At 51.6% G+C, this 7500-nt stretch overlaps 3 non-coding genes across 3 annotated transcripts in view; all 3 read left to right on the top strand.

The window, feature by feature from the left end:
* Positions 1-4597: 4597 nt before the first annotated feature.
* On the top strand, positions 4598-6490 carry LOC126327727 (small subunit ribosomal RNA). Its single transcript, XR_007561414.1, has one exon. It is a non-coding gene; the product is annotated as a small subunit ribosomal RNA (ribosomal RNA).
* Positions 6491-6851: 361 nt separating this feature from the next.
* On the top strand, positions 6852-7006 carry LOC126327799 (5.8S ribosomal RNA). Its single transcript, XR_007561481.1, has one exon. It is a non-coding gene; the product is annotated as a 5.8S ribosomal RNA (ribosomal RNA).
* A 188-nt stretch (positions 7007-7194) lies between these two features.
* The window catches only part of LOC126327755 (large subunit ribosomal RNA), a 4222-nt gene continuing 3916 nt past the window's right edge, over positions 7195-7500 (top strand). The window contains exon 1 of the ribosomal RNA XR_007561442.1: positions 7195-7500. This exon is cut by the window's right edge and continues 3916 nt beyond it. This is a non-coding gene — a ribosomal RNA (large subunit ribosomal RNA).

Here is a 7500-nt window from a genome sequence, read left to right as displayed (position 1 = left end):
CACTATGATAACCAGAGCAGTAGGTCCACCTATAAAAGCACAATACCCCACTCCTCCGACAACTACCATTGCTCAGATAAATCAACACCACCAACACACATCCTACACAGAGGGGCACCAAATATCATCCCCCGCCCTCGTGTTATACCACATGAAAAATTGCAGAAGTGAGAGACACACATCCGCCAGCCTCTTGCTACAAGCATCGAACCGACGTGACGTATCTGACGGTGACTCAGGCATCCGTGTACTGCCACCACTATCCACCCCCCCCCCCCCCCCCTCTCTCTCTGCCCCCTTCCCACACAATACCAAATTTAACCAACTTTATCGCTTAACCTAACTGTGGCTGTACCAGTTTATCGCTTAACCTAACTGTGGCTGTACCAGTTTATCGCTTAACCTAACTGTGGCTGTACCAGTTTATCGCTTAACCTAACTGTGGCTGTACCAGTTTATCGCTTAACCTAACTGTGGCTGTACCAGTTTATCGCTTAACCTAACTGTGGCTGTACCAGTTTATCGCTTAACCTAACTGTGGCTGTACCAGTTTATCGCTTAACCTAACTGTGGCTGTACCAGTTTATCGCTTAACCTAACTGTGGCTGTACCAGTTTATCGCTTAACCTAACTGTGGCTGTACCAGATTATCGCTTAACCTAACTGTGGCTGTACCAGATTATCGCTTAACCTAACTGTGGCTGTACCAGATTATCGCTTAACCTAACTGTGGCTGTACCAGATTATCGCTTAACCTAACTGTGGCTGTACCAGATTATCGCTTAACCTAACTGTGGCTGTACCAGATTATCGCTTAACCTAACTGTGGCTGTACCAGATTATCGCTTAACCTAACTGTGGCTGTACCAGATTATCGCTTAACCTAACTGTGGCTGTACCAGATTATCGCTTAACCTAACTGTGGCTGTACCAGATTATCGCTTAACCTAACTGTGGCTGTACCAGATTATCGCTTAACCTAACTGTGGCTGTACCAGATTATCGCTTAACCTAACTGTGGCTGTACCAGATTATCGCTTAACCTAACTGTGGCTGTACCAGATTATCGCTTAACCTAACTGTGGCTGTACCAGATTATCGCTTAACCTAACTGTGGCTGTACCAGATTATCGCTTAACCTAACTGTGGCTGTACCAGATTATCGCTTAACCTAACTGTGGCTGTACCAGATTATCGCTTAACCTAACTGTGGCTGTACCAGATTATCGCTTAACCTAACTGTGGCTGTACCAGATTATCGCTTAACCTAACTCAATTTGTCCCTTAACCTAACTCAATTTGTCCCTTAACCTAACTCAAGTTGTCCCTTAACCTAACTCAATTTGTCCCTTAACCTAACTCAATTTGTCCCTTAACCTAACTCAATTTGTCCCTTAACCTAACTCAAGTTGTCCCTTAACCTAACTCAAGTTGTCCCTTAACCTAACTCAAGTTGTCCCTTAACCTAACTCAAGTTGTCCCTTAACCTAACTCAAGTTGTCCCTTAACCTAACTCAATTTGTCCCTTAACCTAACTCAATTTGTCCCTTAACCTAACTCAATTTGTCCCTTAACCTAACTCAATTTGTCCCTTAACCTAACTCAAGTTGTCCCTTAACCTAACTCAAGTTGTCCCTTAACCTAACTCAAGTTGTCCCTTAACCTAACTCAAGTTGTCCCTTAACCTAACTCAAGTTGTCCCTTAACCTAACTCAAGTTGTCCCTTAACCTAACTCAATTTGTCCCTTAACCTAACTCAAGTTGTCCCTTAACCTAACTCAATTTGTCCCTTAACCTAACTCAATTTGTCCCTTAACCTAACTCAATTTGTCCCTTAACCTAACTCAATTTGTCCCTTAACCTAACTCAATTTGTCCCTTAACCTAACTCAATTTGTCCCTTAACCTAACTCAAGTTGTCCCTTAACCTAACTCAAGTTGTCCCTTAACCTAACTCAAGTTGTCCCTTAACCTAACTCAAGTTGTCCCTTAACCTAACTCAAGTTGTCCCTTAACCTAACTCAATTTGTCCCTTAACCTAACTCAATTTGTCCCTTAACCTAACTCAATTTGTCCCTTAACCTAACTCAAGTTGTCCCTTAACCTAACTCAAGTTGTCCCTTAACCTAACTCAAGTTGTCCCTTAACCTAACTCAAGTTGTCCCTTAACCTAACTCAAGTTGTCCCTTAACCTAACTCAAGTTGTCCCTTAACCTAACTCAATTTGTCCCTTAACCTAACTCAAGTTGTCCCTTAACCTAACTCAAGTTGTCCCTTAACCTAACTCAATTTGTCCCTTAACCTAACTCAATTTGTCCCTTAACCTAACTCAATTTGTCCCTTAACCTAACTCAATTTGTCCCTTAACCTAACTCAATTTGTCCCTTAACCTAACTCAAGTTGTCCCTTAACCTAACTCAAGTTGTCCCTTAACCTAACTCAAGTTGTCCCTTAACCTAACTCAAGTTGTCCCTTAACCTAACCCACGTTGTCCCTTAACCTAACCCACGTTGTCCCTTAACCTAACCCACGTTGTCCCTTAACCTAACCCACGTTGTCCCTTAACCTAACCCACGTTGTCCCTTAACCTAACCCACGTTGTCCCTTAACCTAACCCACGTTGTCCCTTAACCTAACCCACGTTGTCCCTTAACCTAACCCACGTTGTCCCTTAACCTAACCCACGTTGTCCCTTAACCTAACCCACGTTGTCCCTTAACCTAACCCACGTTGTCCCTTAACCTAACCCACGTTGTCCCTTTGCCTAACATAGTTCACTGCTCGGAATCTCTGGTGTCGTTGTTATCCTCATGTAGATGTCTTGCGAGTGTTGCTTACTTTCCACATATTCCTGCTATCCACTGTCAATTGTACTGCAATAGGACTATATCGCCGACCCCCCCCCCTCCCCCCCCTCTGTCCCCCTCTGTCCCCCTCTTTGTGTCTCTGTCCTCTCAAGCTGGTCGGTCTGGCGTTTGAGTGTTAAATGAGCCTCGCAGCTGTTCAGTTGCATTCAGATGTCGACGCCCTCAGTGTACGTCGTGGTATGGTCTGTGTCCATTGTCCGCTGATGTCGTACGCGTAACCCACACGCTGTACCGATCATCGGTCGTTACGTACAGAGTGAAGTAGTGTGATACGTGTGACCGTACGCTGGCTGTGCCCAACGGTGTCGAATCTCAATTTCCATATGTTGTGCTCGATGCTACTTGTCTCGTCTCCCAATAACAGCTAGGTTGCACTGTGGTACGCCGTAGAGGCGTGTGGGAGGAACGTACGAACGCATTGTATGTCACCCTGGGTCGCTGGGTGTGGTGGTGCGGTGAGTCAGGTCAGGTCAGGTCAGGTCAGGTCAGCGTGAGCCGTCTGATGTAGTGACGCGTGTATTCCGACTTTGTCGTATTGCCTCACACAAAGTGCTACCCTGGTGGACCGCGTTCCATATCTGGGACATGCCGCAGATGCCGGTTGACAGTGGATCGCGGAAGGGACATCGCATACGTGCGCGGGCCACCTTCCACGTGTTCTCTTCTGCACATGTCGCAGTGTGTATGTGGTCTGATGTAGCGTGTCGTGACACATGACATCCTGGCATGCAAGAATTGTTGAATTCGCAAATGTAGGTGGACATCTACGTTTACTGCCCAAGATACGCAAATGAACTGGAAATCCGTTGTTGAGCGGTTGTTCACGCTGGAGGTGAATCTGTAATGGCGACGATCGGTACAGCTATTAACCGGTTGTTTCAGCGGTACCCGCCACATCCACACACGTGACTAGGCCCATGTGGGTATGAAGCGATACGCGGCGGTGGCTTGGTGGGACTGTTCCCGGCCGGTGAAGGGGGGCCGCCCGGCGTGTTGGCCGCGCGCTGCGTGGGCGCACGCGCAACAGCCGGCTGGTGGGGGGCGCCGAGTGGCAGGAGCGCCAGCAGACGGGCCCGGCAGGCGGCGCAGCTACGCTGCGGCGCACCCTGCACGCGGCGCCTGGCGGCCAAAGTTGGTTCAGCCGAGCCCGGTGCGAAGCGCGGTGGACATCTGCAGTGTGCTGGTCTGATTGAGGACTGTGTGCGTTGAGGATGCGCCGCCGCCTGGCACTCGGCGCCGCGACGCCGTCTGCTGCTCGGTCGCCCCAGCGGTTCTCGCAGGTGGTTTGTATCGCAGTTGTGCGGACGTGTTGGCGCGTGCGCTGTGCTGGGAGAGTTCGCTTCTGCACCCAAGTGGGGCTTTGCCCTTGTGTGGCGCTGGCGTTGGAGCTGCCGGTCACCATAGGTGGCGCGTGTTGTCTCCCGCCGGCAATGCCACGACAGCACGCTCCCGGGCCTCTGTCGGCAGCGGCAAGCTCAGTTGGGAGCAAGGGTGTTTGCACTAAAACCGTCTACTCGCCTAACTCCGGGTGATTGCGCCTCTCTCGAAACCGACCAAGTACCTAGGACGGCGCTGCGCGCCGCCGGGACCTGAGAGGGTTTCGAGGTGTATCGTGCAGGGGAGCTCGGCCTCCTCCTGTTTGCAGAATAATTGAGCGGACGCTTGCGTGTTCGCGCGGGCCCCCGGGACACACTCCCGGGCGGCCGGCTGCTCAGCTCTAGTTGACGCAGCTCCCTGGTTGATCCTGCCAGTAGTCATATGCTTGTCTCAAAGATTAAGCCATGCATGTCTCAGTACAAGCCGCATTAAGGTGAAACCGCGAATGGCTCATTAAATCAGTTATGGTTCCTTAGATCGTACCCACGTTACTTGGATAACTGTGGTAATTCTAGAGCTAATACATGCAAACAGAGTCCCGACCAGAGATGGAAGGGACGCTTTTATTAGATCAAAACCAATCGGATTGGCTTGTCTGGTCCGTTTGCCTTGGTGACTCTGAATAACTTTGGGCTGATCGCACGGTCCTCGTACCGGCGACGCATCTTTCAAATGTCTGCCTTATCAACTGTCGATGGTAGGTTCTGCGCCTACCATGGTTGTAACGGGTAACGGGGAATCAGGGTTCGATTCCGGAGAGGGAGCCTGAGAAACGGCTACCACATCCAAGGAAGGCAGCAGGCGCGCAAATTACCCACTCCCGGCACGGGGAGGTAGTGACGAAAAATAACGATACGGGACTCATCCGAGGCCCCGTAATCGGAATGAGTACACTTTAAATCCTTTAACGAGTATCTATTGGAGGGCAAGTCTGGTGCCAGCAGCCGCGGTAATTCCAGCTCCAATAGCGTATATTAAAGTTGTTGCGGTTAAAAAGCTCGTAGTTGGATTTGTGTCCCACGCTGTTGGTTCACCGCCCGTCGGTGTTTAACTGGCATGTATCGTGGGACGTCCTGCCGGTGGGGCGAGCCGAAGGGGTGCTTTCGCGTCCCGAGGCGGACCCCGTTTAAATCCTACCAGGGTGCTCTTTGTTGAGTGTCTCGGTGGGCCGGCACGTTTACTTTGAACAAATTAGAGTGCTTAAAGCAGGCAAGCCCGCCTGAATACTGTGTGCATGGAATAATGGAATAGGACCTCGGTTCTATTTTGTTGGTTTTCGGAACCCGAGGTAATGATTAATAGGGACAGGCGGGGGCATTCGTATTGCGACGTTAGAGGTGAAATTCTTGGATCGTCGCAAGACGAACAGAAGCGAAAGCATTTGCCAAGTATGTTTTCATTAATCAAGAACGAAAGTTAGAGGTTCGAAGGCGATCAGATACCGCCCTAGTTCTAACCATAAACGATGCCAGCCAGCGATCCGCCGCAGTTCCTCCGATGACTCGGCGGGCAGCCTCCGGGAAACCAAAGCTTTTGGGTTCCGGGGGAAGTATGGTTGCAAAGCTGAAACTTAAAGGAATTGACGGAAGGGCACCACCAGGAGTGGAGCCTGCGGCTTAATTTGACTCAACACGGGAAACCTCACCAGGCCCGGTCACCGGAAGGATTGACAGATTGATAGCTCTTTCTTGATTCGGTGGGTGGTGGTGCATGGCCGTTCTTAGTTGGTGGAGCGATTTGTCTGGTTAATTCCGATAACGAACGAGACTCTAGCCTGCTAACTAGTCGCGTGACATCCTTCGTGCTGTCAGCGATTACTTTTCTTCTTAGAGGGACAGGCGGCTTCTAGCCGCACGAGATTGAGCAATAACAGGTCTGTGATGCCCTTAGATGTTCTGGGCCGCACGCGCGCTACACTGAAGGAATCAGCGTGTCTTCCTAGGCCGAAAGGTCGGGGTAACCCGCTGAACCTCCTTCGTGCTAGGGATTGGGGCTTGCAATTGTTCCCCATGAACGAGGAATTCCCAGTAAGCGCGAGTCATAAGCTCGCGTTGATTACGTCCCTGCCCTTTGTACACACCGCCCGTCGCTACTACCGATTGAATGATTTAGTGAGGTCTTCGGACTGGTACGCGGCATCGACTCTGTCGTTGCCGATGCTACCGGAAAGATGACCAAACTTGATCATTTAGAGGAAGTAAAAGTCGTAACAAGGTTTCCGTAGGTGAACCTGCGGAAGGATCATTACCGACTAGACTGCATGTCTTTCGATGTGCGTGTCGTGTCGCGCAACACGCTACCTGTACGGCAGTGGCCGTGCGCCGCGTGCGGAACCACGCGTGCCTCTCAAAACTAGCGGAAGTGTTGTTGTTGTGTGGTACGAGCGCTGAAGCTCTGGAGCGGCTGGCCTGCGGTACCTGGCGCCTGGCGCCGGTTTTGAATGACGTTCGCCCGAGTGCCTGTCCGCTCCGGTGTGGAGCCGTACGACGCCCATCGGCTGTGAGGCCGTTGGACACAAAAAAATAGTGGAACAGGGGCCGTCAGACGCCTCAGTCCCGCAAATGCTACTGTCTTGAAAGAGACAGTGGGAGACTGAAAAGGAAAAGATCACCCAGGACGGTGGATCACTCGGCTCGTGGGTCGATGAAGAACGCAGCAAATTGCGCGTCGACATGTGAACTGCAGGACACATGAACATCGACGTTTCGAACGCACATTGCGGTCCATGGATTCCGTTCCCGGGCCACGTCTGGCTGAGGGTCGGCTACGTATACTGAAGCGCGCGGCGTTTGTCCCGCTTCGGAGACGTGGGAGTGTCGTGGTCGCCTGTGTGGCCGGCCGCGTCTCCTTAAACGTGCGATGCGCGCCCGTCGCCTGGCGGTTCGCATACCGGTACTTTCTCGGTAGCGTGCACAGCCGGCTGGCGGTGTGGCGTGCGACACCTCGTACAACGACCTCAGAGCAGGCGAGACTACCCGCTGAATTTAAGCATATTACTAAGCGGAGGAAAAGAAACTAACAAGGATTCCCCCAGTAGCGGCGAGCGAACAGGGAAGAGTCCAGCACCGAACCCCGCAGGCTGCCGCCTGTCGTGGCATGTGGTGTTTGGGAGGGTCCACTACCCCGACGCCTCGCGCCGAGCCCAAGTCCAACTTGAATGAGGCCACGGCCCGTAGAGGGTGCCAGGCCCGTAGCGGCCGGTGCGAGCGTCGGCGGGACCTCTCCTTCGAGTCGGGTTGCTTGAGAGTGCAGCTCCA

Source organism: Schistocerca gregaria, unplaced genomic scaffold (genome assembly GCF_023897955.1).
Source record: "Schistocerca gregaria isolate iqSchGreg1 unplaced genomic scaffold, iqSchGreg1.2 ptg001059l, whole genome shotgun sequence".
In the NCBI taxonomy this organism is placed as follows: domain Eukaryota; kingdom Metazoa; phylum Arthropoda; class Insecta; order Orthoptera; family Acrididae; genus Schistocerca; species Schistocerca gregaria.
This window is presented reverse-complemented; position numbering and strand designations above follow the sequence as displayed.